Raw genomic sequence first — 12,172 nt, 5'->3', positions numbered from 1 at the left:
ACATACCAGTAACTAGTCTGAAGGGTTCTGGCACAAAATAGCAGACACCCAAAACATACTACTTATGTAACATGTTGGGGGTATGTCAGGCTATTGATTGACAAAACAGACATTAAGTAGCAGGGTGCAACACGCAAAATACTGGAGGAACTCTGTCGATCAGACACGGAAAGCAACAGATAATCAGCATTTTGGGGCAAACCTCTTCATCAAGAAGAGTAGCAGTGATATGTCTTTAATAGTGTGACATTACTGGAGATGGCCACTTAACACCTTCACTGATCTCATCATGAGGGTTTCAGGAAGATCGATTAACATGAACATTCATTCACTGTCTTCCCTGTGTAGTTATAATTATTCACCCAATGATTAGTTTCAATGGACATGCATCACTGAAGGTTAAATTTGAGCAGGCTATTTAATTGGAGAATGGTCCTCCTTTTTATCTATGCCTGTTATCCACATAATTACATAACTCGTGAATAGTTCCCCCAGAACCTCTCCCTGACAGTGGATGAGTCGGGGAACAGTGAGGTCTGGGTGGGAATGCTGTAAGGAATTGAAATGATTGACTGCAAGAAGTTCAAGTTTAGACCCACAGAGAGCCTGGGTGTTTGGTGAAGCAGTCACCCAGTCTGCGTTTAGTCTCACCAATGCGGAGGAGATGTGGCAATTGATGGGATCTGTTGAAGTAGGTGGATGAATTGGGGGTAATGTGTTGGATGCAGATGTTAGTGGGGGTCAAAGGTACACTGTCCTTGTTCAGATTAGGGGAGGAGAGGGAGGGCAAAAGTGATAAATGGAGGAGATATATGGATAGGGGATTTATCGATGAGAGTGGGGGGGGGGGGGAATCTGCATTTATTAAAGTAAGACAACACTTCCAGTGTCTTGAAAGTCTGACCTTGTGGAGATGTAGTGGAGACAGAGGAATTGAGTGAATGGATTGCATACTTACAAGAGACAGAGTGGGAAGGGGTACAATCCAAGTGGCTGTGGGAGGCAGTGGGTTTATAATAGATGTCCTCAGATAATTTGTTCCCAAGATAGAGACAGAGATCCAGGAAGGGGAGAAAAGATCTGAAACAGTCCAGGTAAACTTGATGGCTGGTGGAAGCTGGCCACAAAGTTAAATTGTGTACATAAGGTTTCAGTTATTGATGTAGTGAGAGAAGAATTGGGAAGTTATACCTGAGCAGGATTGCAATAGGGACATGATTAGCACTTCCTCCTTTCCCATAAGATTTACTTTGGTGAGGTATGTCTCCCCGGATGGAGACTGAAGAGAATTGAACATGGGACTTATCATCTTCCAGTCATTTTTTTTTGAATGAGGGAAGTCATTGATATTTACAGATGACATGAAGGGTGCAGAGTCCTATGTTAGTGTTAATGTCACAGCCTTTGCAAGTAATTTCTCTTTCTGGAGGGAGAAAGTGAAGAGACCAACAAGAACAGCCTGTCACAGAATTGGAGACTTGAGTCGCCATAATTAAGGTGAGGAGATGACAAGGTCTGATCATATTTCAGAGTTGTCAGGAAGTGGTTTTGGTAATGGATCAGATGTAGGCAAGGGAGCTGAGTTCAGTACTGAGTTCATCTATGCAATACCAGCTTGTTTATATATTTGCAGTATTTGAATCACTGCAGGTGGAAACTAGCAGCTTTGACTAAAGGATTTTTTCATTTCATTGTAAATGTAGATTTTCTGCTTGTGTATGTTAATTGGAGATCTGAGTACCACCAAACTGATGCTTGTTAATCCAAGCTAGATTTCGTAGGTCTATGCCATATTGCACAGTGCACCACTTTAACAAAGGACTCACTTACGATAAACAAGTCAACACCTCCAGCAATTATGTATGAAAAAGAATATGAAGATGTTTAGAGGTCATCAGCTAACACCGCAAGTGACGATTTCCAGGCTGAACTGTTTAAAGGCCAAGAGCGGGAGAGTGGGATGAGCTCAATTTAAATGGCATGACCAAGTTGTGCCAAAGGGCCTGTTCCCATGCTGTGTCTCTCTATGACTCAACTTGGCCAACATTTAAAATATTCCCATTCTAAAGGCCGCCATCTGCCCACGTGATGATTCCCCCACTTTTCATGTGCAAATCTCTGTTCCTACAAACGCCGGTGGCCCCGGTAATCCTGCCCATCAGCCTGGTGCTCTCTGTTCGGGCAACGATAGCGCGGTGCCAACTGTCATTTTCAGCCCCAGAAAAGTGGTTCAAGTGATTGTTTAAAATTAATGCTCAATCACTTGAGCTGCAGCTCAATCGTTTTGTTTTAAATGGGATCAGGATACCTGTAATCGCCAACATTTCCCACAATCTGTGATTTAATGTGCATTTTGCAAAATAGACCAGAAATTTGCATTGAAAAGAAAATGCTTGCAAATCTGATTGTTTCCATCTTACTTCATTGTCATCAGTTATTTGGAAACTTGACGCTCAGACAAATCGAGATGGAGATTGTTCCCCTCCTCTCCCTCTCCTGTGCCCAGAGCATGTTCTCTCTTTGGGTCTTCATCCATTCCTCTGCGCTTCCTCATTTGCCCTCAGCGTTCTTCTACCTTCCCAATCTTTTTTTTTGTGTGTAATCTTGCAGGCTCAGAAGCAAGCTGGGGATTAATGCCCAAGCCAGCATTGGGTTCATGTGATTGTGATGAATGAGTTGAACCTCCCAGCAAGCGAGGGAGGACGCGGCTCTTCATTGCGGTGTGGCGCCCTCGCCTCTGGATGGTGCTGCTGGCCCGGCATCGCCGCTGGATCGCGGCGCTCTCGGCCAGAAACGGGCTGGCACCCGCTCAAGCCCCACAACCGGCCAGAGACAAAGGAAACTGCAGGGCGGGCGCGCTCCATCACCAGCTCCGGTGATTCATCTGCATTGCAGATCCCATCCATTTCCCCTGCTGCGGCAGCAGCCGGGCGACGCGATGATGAAGGGGGGATTCGGTGGCTTTGGAGACGGGGCTGACAAGTGGAATGAGGGGCAAGGGGAGAGGGAAAACTGGGACGAAAGCAGAGCCGTGTGTCCGCTGACCTGTGTGCGCGTTGGGGGAGAGCTGGAGGCAGTTGCTCGAGTCCTCGGACCCTCTGCCAGGCTCTCACCTGTCAATAGCAGCCGCGAAGGCACTGTGGATGCAGAATATCTTCGGGTCCATTGTACTCGACCCTGCACCGTCTGCTTGCAACATCGATTCTTACTTCTACCCTGGCTGCCTCTCACTTCTCACAGCTTTCCCTGGCATTCTTCTGCTGCATTTCACCACCACTTGGACCAGCAGCATCAGTGGGAGAAGAATGGTCAACGTGGGCTGGAATCTTCGTCGTCGACCTCTCTTTTTTCTCCCGTTGATGTTGCTTGGCCCGCTCTGTGGATTGTGTTTGTTCTCAGATTCCATCATCTGCACTGTGTGTCTCCATCTCGCCCCCCCCCCCCCCACCCCCATTTGTTTCGTGACCTCTCGTCGTTGCTAGCTTTAGGAGGCAATAAGGCTGGGGAGCACTTCCACCCTGACCTCAATGGTCCATCTCTAGCAACACTTTCCCCTTTATTGATCTCTCTCTCTCTCTCCATCTTGGGAGACAAGTTCTGCACAGACATTTTCTCCAAGCCCGCCAATTCCCGCAGCGACCTCGACCGCACCTCCACACCTGCTCCCTATAATGATTTGGTTCATTTCTTACAATTCCTCTGCCTCCGTCGCATCTGCACCAAGGTCAAGCTCTTCCACACCAGATCATCTAGACGTCCTCCTCCTTCCAACAATGTGGCTTCCCCTGTACCACCATCAACTTGGCCCTCACCTGCATATCCTCCATAACTTGCACATCTGCCCTGGCCACCCCCACCCCCTGCCCCCACAAGCAACAAACTAAGGGTTTCCCTTGTCCTTACCTACCACCCCACTAAGCTCTGAATTCAACATATCCTCCTCCGCCATTTCTGCCACCTACTACGTGATCCCACCACCAGACACATCTTCCCCTCTTCTCCCCTCTCCGCCTTCCACAAGGACCATTCCCTCTGTCATTCTCTCATCCGTTACTCCCTTCCGACCAATTGCATCCTTGGCACCGACCCCTTTGTCCGCAGGAGGTGTTGCGCTTGCGCCCACACCTCCTCCCACACCACCATTCTTGACTCCAAACAGTCCGTCCAAGTGAAACAACACTTGACGTGAACCTGCAGGAGTCATCTACTGCATCCACTGCCCCCGTTGTGACTTTCTCTACATTAGAGAGACTCGACAGTCTGGGATTTGACTTGGTTGAGCACCTCAGGAATTTCCCAGTGACAACCTGTTTCAATTCCTGCCCTATTTCCATGCTGATATGTCTGTCCATGGTCACTGCCAGACTGGAACCATCTGCAAATTGGAGCAACAAAGCCTCGTATCCTCCAACTGGATGGCATTAACATTGACTACTCCAGTTTCCATTTCTCCCCTCTCTCCACTCCCCCACCCCATCCCCATTTCTCCTTTCCTCTAACTCTGCATCCACAGAACCACCACCTCCCCGAATCTATCCTCTCCTGACCTCCTATCTACGCCCAATTATAACTTTTTTCTGTTGGTTTATTCTCCTCCCTCTGCTCTTAGTTTCCTTCTCCAACAGCCTTTTTAATTCAGATGCCTGCCTACTTTCTGCTCATACCTTGAAGAAGGGCTCAGGTCTGAAGTGTCAGAAATATATCTTTACCTCCTATGGATGCTGCCAGACCTGCTTGGCTGTGATCTCTCTGCACATTTGCTCCTCTGATTCCTGCTGACTATTGGAGACACTATAATGCAACCCCATCAAAGTAATCATATAACCTCACTGGATGATCCCCGGAGAATATCTTCTCTCAGCACTACTGCATTTTTCTATAATCAAGAACACGACTCCTCCACCTCTCTTCCCTTTACCTTGCCTGAGCATCCATACCCTTCTATGTGAAGAGTCACCTTCAATCCTAGGGATTGCCCAAGAAGGAAACTGTGCAATGACATTTCTAGCCAATGATGCAGGTCCCATATTTATCTACATCGTACTTGACTTCAGGAGTTCCACATCTGGGAGAGGACATTTACTATCAGGTGGACGAATGACAATCAGTTGCTTTTGATCAGGCAAGTGTCAAAGTTTCTGATTGTCATCCACTTCGTAAAATATGAAACTACCACAAGGTATTTATCCTAGAAGTGCTAATTATCTCCTCAGTTACTGGCTTCCAGCAAAATGGCTGCTGGGAGGCAAGGGATATTCCCAATAGATATCCCTTAGGACACTTTTCAGCAACTTCATTATTGAGTTAGCAATAAAGGGATAATGAAATCCATCAGAAAAAAAAAATGTTTTATTGATCAGTCTTTAAAGATTCCAGCAATATTATGCGGATGATGAAATTTGAAGCTCAGAAGAGAACAGCAGGCTGCAGGAGTTTCGAGATATTTTCAGTTTCTCTAACCTTTTAAGTGCAAAGGGAGAATGGAAAGTGTTTGGATGATGCTCTCATTTTTCTGCCAGGACTATCAATCAGGGGAGCTGATCAATGACCAGGTAGGTCGATCTGACTAGTTTAATTGGAACACTTCTTTTGATGTTCTCAACTCTCATGTGCTGCCATCACCAAAACTTGGAACCGAATCGTATTTCGAAGTGGCACTGATTCAGGATGCAATTTTTAGATCTGAAGCTAAGCACTCAGCTGGTTGATTCTCATCAGTGGGAAGATCTCCATCAGCGGGAGAAAAGGAATGGATGACATTTGGGGCTGGAGCCCTTCCTCCAGGCTCAAGACCCATCGTCACTGGAGCACAATGTTGCAGAAGGCGCCCAGTGCCCGAGCTGCCAATCAACAACTACAACCTTGTAGCTATCAGGGTGCTGGAATTCTATGTCAATAAGAAAGGGTGGGATTCCATTAATGCCCAGGAAGTCTCTGTCTATCAGAACAGGATTCTGCTTGTCAATTAAACAATTACCACAAAGCACTTATCCTAGAAATGCTAATTATCACCTCAGTAACTGACTTCCAGGAAAATGGCAAGGGCTATTCCCAATAGATATTCAGCAACAACCTCATTTTTAAGTTAGCAATAAAGGGATAATGAAATCCATCAGAAAAATATATTGTTTTATTGAGCTGTCTTTAAACATTCCAGCAATATTGGTATGGTTGTCTGACCTGGTGCTGAGAGCACCTACAATATGCCAAATGACGATGAGCAACATTCTCATTTGTGGGCACAGCAACAATCCACATTGGGTAGGGAATAGCCAGGGAAAGCTGAGGACGCTGCGGAGAAAAGGAGGGTCATTCCATCACCTCAGAAATGTGAGTGATGAGTTCATTACTTTGATTCCGGCAATGCCCTCCTGCCATTAAAATTTCTATCTTCACTAAAGAGCAGGATGCTGCTTGTGTGACTGTAAAGGAGAAGGTAGAGGTCTTTAGATAGGCTAAAGATCTGTCATCTCTAATCACTCTAAATATGTCGAGGGGACAGGGATCTGCGTGGACATCAAAGAAACAATTAGAATCTGGACCAGCAAACACCAAATGAAGGTGAAGCTGAGAGAGGACAGCAAAGTGGCCAATATCCACCCCCCACCCTTGATGTTCACCATTGGAGGACAGCCCAGGGTGTGCCAGAACTGCAAAAAACCTGGGTATGTAATGGCCCAATGCAGCACAGTCATCTGCAAGAACTGCAAGTAGGAAATCCGCTGGACCAAGAACAATGCAGAGAGCAAGTGCTGCAACACGTGTCAGGAGCAGGCCACTCCTACAAAGCCTTCCCAAAGCATATAGCACCTACACATGGGTAGCAGGAGCACAAACCACCAACATCAGCACCCCTGGCAAGGTCAACTCACCCTCATACTCAACTGCATCAGATATCCTGATAGAGACTGAGGCCGCAGGGAGAGAGGAGACCTAAGCACACCCTGCTCTAATCCTCAGAATCCCAGCTACGAAGCCGAGCGGTATTCCCAAAGAGGTAGAGTCGATGGAGGAGAGTCCAGAGAGAGAGAGAGAGAGAGAGAGAGAGAGTGGCAGACAATCAAGGAAAGAAAGAGATATCAAAAAAAACCCCACGATAGAAACTGCCAGCTAAACTGGGAAGGAAAGGGGCAAGCCTCAAACAGAAGCTAGCAATCTCTCAGCATCTGTGGATGAAGCCAGCATGCTCCTGGAGAAGGAGAGCACACAAGCTAGCCAGGAACACAGAGAATCAGGAGCACAGACAGATCTCCCCTCAGCAATACCACCAGCTTCACCTGAAGAGACCCCACTCCCAGTGGAAAATCACCTCCCTTTCTTGAGCCAGAAAATAGCGGTGAGCATGAGGGGTCAGGCTGATCGACACTGGACTGTAAAGATTGTGAACTGAGGACACCAATAAACCACAATGGAGATTAAAATAGCAACCTGAACCTGAGCAGCATTGAAAGCACTAAGCAATGTCTAAATGCCTTTCTTCTCACAGTTCATCCCCAGCAGCAATGTGAGAGAGGACTCTCTGATTTACAGGATCGCATGCAGAGGCAAACATCCAGCACTGCCTGAAGGTAATGAACTTGGTGAAAGACACACTTTGGTCTGCTCAAAATATTTTGGCTTTCCAGTACACTGAAATATTGGTGAGGGAATGCTGCCGACTGGCACATTCTAGGCTACAGAAGTACATAGTGAGGGACGCACTGGGGCTTGGTGTAGCTTATTCAGGGGTTTTGTCGGGAAGCACCACAGTTCTTCTGCCTTGGGCATTGAGAGGGAAGTAACACCAGGGGCTCATAGAAGAGGAAAAGATGCTGTGTAATAAAATAAATGGCGACTACTACAATGTACAGTAAGGAAATATGGATATGAATATAACAGTGAGAAGGTAAAAAGACTTCGCGCTGTTTTCCTTTGAATATCATTTTGATTGTGCATAAAATTTATTATTTAAAAAATGCCACAAGAGTAGGTCTGCAGCTTTCCATTGGGCCCTACCTTCCTGTCCATTTCCCACATTGATTCGCCACCAGAAATCCACCAAACAACGTGGGAGCTGCAGCATCAAATGCAAGTTCCACAGTAATTATCATTGTGTATCATTTTGCATTGGTCCATCATACAAGCACAGGATTCAAAGTTTCAATCTGAAATGTGGATGTCATAATGTTACAATAGATTGATTTTACTCGACACTTCATTTGTCTTCCACATAAAAAAGGTGTATTACTCAGTTATACGTGTATATCTGCACCAAAAAGTAGTATTACAGCCTTGTGTAAAGCTTGTTAGGTTGTATCTGGAGAGTGAAGACAAGATTTACTTGAACTACATCGGGGTAGGGTTTTAGCCACATGAAGAGATGAGCATAAACTGAGCGTGTTCTCACCAGAGCAAAGAAGATTAAGGAAAGATTAGTTAGAAATGTTAAAATCCTTAACGTTACTTATGATCTAAATAAGGAGAAATTGTTCAGTGTCAGAAGGGGTCACTAATCCCAAATGTAAGTTAATTTACGCAAGACTGCGAGTTAGTGGAAGGGTTTTTAAAAATTTGTTTCCTAGTATGTTGGAAATAGAGGGAGACCGGAATTCAATTACACACTTTCATAGGGAATTGGATGAATACAAATAAACAGAGAAACATACACGACTACGGGGAAAAAGTAGGACAGTGGGATTAATTAATTACAGAACCAACTCTAAAGATAAGCCCACAGGTTTCCTTTGGCACTGTGCCATCAAATGGTTCTGTCGCACTTCTGCTTCACCATTCCTTACTACACATCTTGCTGCTTTCACACCGCTGCATAAAAAATAAAGACAAAATATGGATCCCATTCCAGGCAGAGTTCCGTGGCAAAATGATGACATAAAGTACCAATTTTGATGTTCTTTTATCTTACATCCTAAAGGGTAGTGTGGGTAGAGCATTGGCTGATTGGCAGGCAGCAGAGAGTCGGAATACAGGAATCATATTCTGGTTGTCTGCCAGTTGCTAGTGGCGTTCCACAGGTATTGGTGCTGGGGCCGTTTCTTTTTATGTTGTATATCAATTATTCAGATTATTGGAATAAATGGCTTTGTGGCCAGGATTAAAGGGTTAAAAGGTTAAAGGTTCCATTATTGTCACGCAATACTACATTTAGAATGTAACATACATGACATTCTTTAACTTTGTCTCTGGTAAAGAAGACAGAGAGTCACCACTTGGTCCAGCATCCCTCACAGAAATGAACCCCCAGCAAGGAATGAGCTCACGACCCCCAGTTTCCAGATATACGAAGGTAGGTGGAGGAATGGGTAGTGTTGAGGAAACAGGGAGGATGCAGAAGGACTTAGACAGATTAGGAGAATGGACAGAGAAGTGGCAAATGAAATAGAATGTTGGAAAGTGGAGGGTGATGCATTTTGATAGAAGAAATTAACAGGCAGACAATTTTCTAAATTGGGAAAAAATTAAAAATTTCCAGATGTAAAAGGACCTCGTGCAGGATAGCCTGAAGGTAAACTTTAAGGATGGGTTGGCAGTGAAGAAGGCAAATGCAAAGCTGGCATTCACTTCAAGAGGATTAGAATATAAGAGCAGGGATGTGGTATTGAGGATTTATAAGGCACTGGTGAGACCCCACTTGGTGTATTGTGAGCAGTTTTGGGCTCCTCGTTTATGAAAGGATGTGCTGAGATTGTTGAGGTTTCAGAGAAGATTCACATGGATGATTCTGGGAATGGAAGAGTTATATGAGGAGCGTTTGATTGCTTTTGGCCTGCACTCAGTGGAGTTTGAGAATGAGGTGGGATCTCATTGAAACATTTTGAGTTAAAAGACATGGACAGTTTAGATGTAGAAAGGATGTTTCCTGTCGTGGGAAAGTCTAGGCCAAAAGGGAACAACTTCAAGATTGAAGGGCGTCCACTTAGAACAAAGATGCCGGGAATTTCTTTAGCCAGAGGAATTTGTTGCCATTGGCAGTTGTGGAGGCCAAGTCATTGGGTGTATTTGAGAGAGAGATTGATAGGTTCTTGATCAGCCAGGGCATCAAAGGTTATGAGAGAAGGTATGGCAATGGAGCTTAGAGGGAAAATGGATCCGCTCATGATTGACTAATGGGGCAGACTCGATGGGCTGAATAGCCTATTTCTTAAGGTCTTATGGTAAGTACTCCCAGTTTTATATTGATGTGGAATATTTGCCCCTGGAGACCACAGACACAGACACCATACAGTATATGCAGCAAGAAGCCTGGCTGTTGACATTCTATTACAATTCAGATTAAGTAAATGATATGGGAGCAGATCTTAGAAATTTACTGGAGAGGGTGTTGGAAGTGAATAGAAACCTCTGCAAGCAATGAGCTTTAGTTGTCATACATTTTAAATTTCAGTTGATTATTGATGTATTATTTTTACGATTATGTGCTGATTTAACACAGATTAAAAATCAACGCTGCATATTGACAGAGCTGAAAGCATCTGTGGTGCACTTCAAGTGAACTCTTTTACATAAACAAAATATAAGACTCTGGAAGAGTTAGTGCCATTCAAATTCCCACACTAGCAAGTTTATTGGCTTTCTTATTTTCCCCTCAATGATAGAGGCACCTCCAGTCCGTGAATGTTTACCAATTGATCTCTCAGAAGCAGCTCAAGACTTATCTCTTAATTACCTTCAGATTGTATCTGCTGACACCAGATAACATTTAAAATTCTTTTAAGTATCAAGTGGCAATATTATTTACACAGTTCTGCCAGGGTGTGATGCCTTCCAGGGTAAACCAAATAAAACAAAAAAAAAACTGATTTAATTAAAAAATAACACACAGAATATTGAGGATTATTGTGTCCACATGAGTCCCTGGTCTCAACAGAAGAAACTCCGGGACTCAGAAGAACATTAGTTTTCCGCACTAATTTCATTAAAAGGTGGGTGGGGAAAAAACAAAGAGCAAAGCCCTGTTCTTCCCTAACCTCCCACATTGGTTTAAAAGAGTATGGCATTTTCAATATATAACAATATGAGTTAATTGCCATATACATAGTACAATGTACATGTGCACCAAAATTCTTACTTGCTGCAGCCAGATACTTTGTAAAGAAAAAAATACTGTAATAATATACTTTAAATTTAAAAAAAAGAGATAATAAATACAAAATGAATATAATAAATATTCACTGTTACAATAATGGAGGAAAAAAATGGGGTGTTCCAATCGTGCAGACAATCCTTTTTATGATGTCGGAGCAGTCCGTGATTGGTGTAACAAGAAGAGATTCAGGAACCTGGTGGCTGTTGGAAAGAACGCTTCCATAATTCTTCGTTTTTGCACATTTTCCCTCCTTATTTTCAAGTAAAGGGATTGAAATGAATCCCAGTTCGTAGAGTGGAGTGGAGTCATGGAGATGGAATCACAACCTAATTCGTCCCTGCTGGTGGTGTAGCTGACCTCTCTATCTGCTGTTGGAGTTACTGAGCACTGAGCTGCAGAGAACAGGGTCAAGCAGCACTTTAGATCTGGTCCCTCAATCTCACTGTGTGCAGATAGTAACCCCATTTATTTGAATTGAACATTACTGAACAGTACAGGCCCTTTGGTCCAGGATGTTGTGCTGACCTATATATACCTAAAAAAACAAAACCCTCCCAACCTCATAACCCTCATTTTTTCATCCATGTGCATAAGGGTCTCTGAAATGCCCCTATTATTCCAGCCTCCAACATCACCCCTGGCATTGTATTCCAGGCACCCATAACTCTGTGTTTAAAAAAAAACCCTCCACCTGATGTCTCCCAAAACCTTCATCCCTTCACTTTGTACAGATGTCCTCTGGTGTTTGCTGCTCCACCTGGGAAATGGTGTTGGCTGTCTACCTACAGTGCCATCGTCACACAGTCATTCGCAGAATGATGCTCTTTGGCCCAATATGTCCATGCTAGCCAAGTTACCAAGCTGAGCAAATCTCATTTGTCACTGTCTGGCCCTTATACCTTTAAAATGAGTCCCTTTTAAACTTTTCCCCTCTTCTTTAAAACTATGTCCTCTGTGTTTTTGATGCATTTTGCACCCCCCCCCCCCAACATCTCACAGGGAAAAAGACCATGATTATTCGCCTTATCCAGGTCCCTCATGATTTTCTATGCCTCCATTAGGTCAGTCCTCAGCCTTCAATGCTCCAGA

Source organism: Narcine bancroftii, chromosome 6, assembly GCF_036971445.1.
Source record: "Narcine bancroftii isolate sNarBan1 chromosome 6, sNarBan1.hap1, whole genome shotgun sequence".
NCBI classification, from domain to species: domain Eukaryota; kingdom Metazoa; phylum Chordata; class Chondrichthyes; order Torpediniformes; family Narcinidae; genus Narcine; species Narcine bancroftii.
This window is presented reverse-complemented; position numbering follows the sequence as displayed.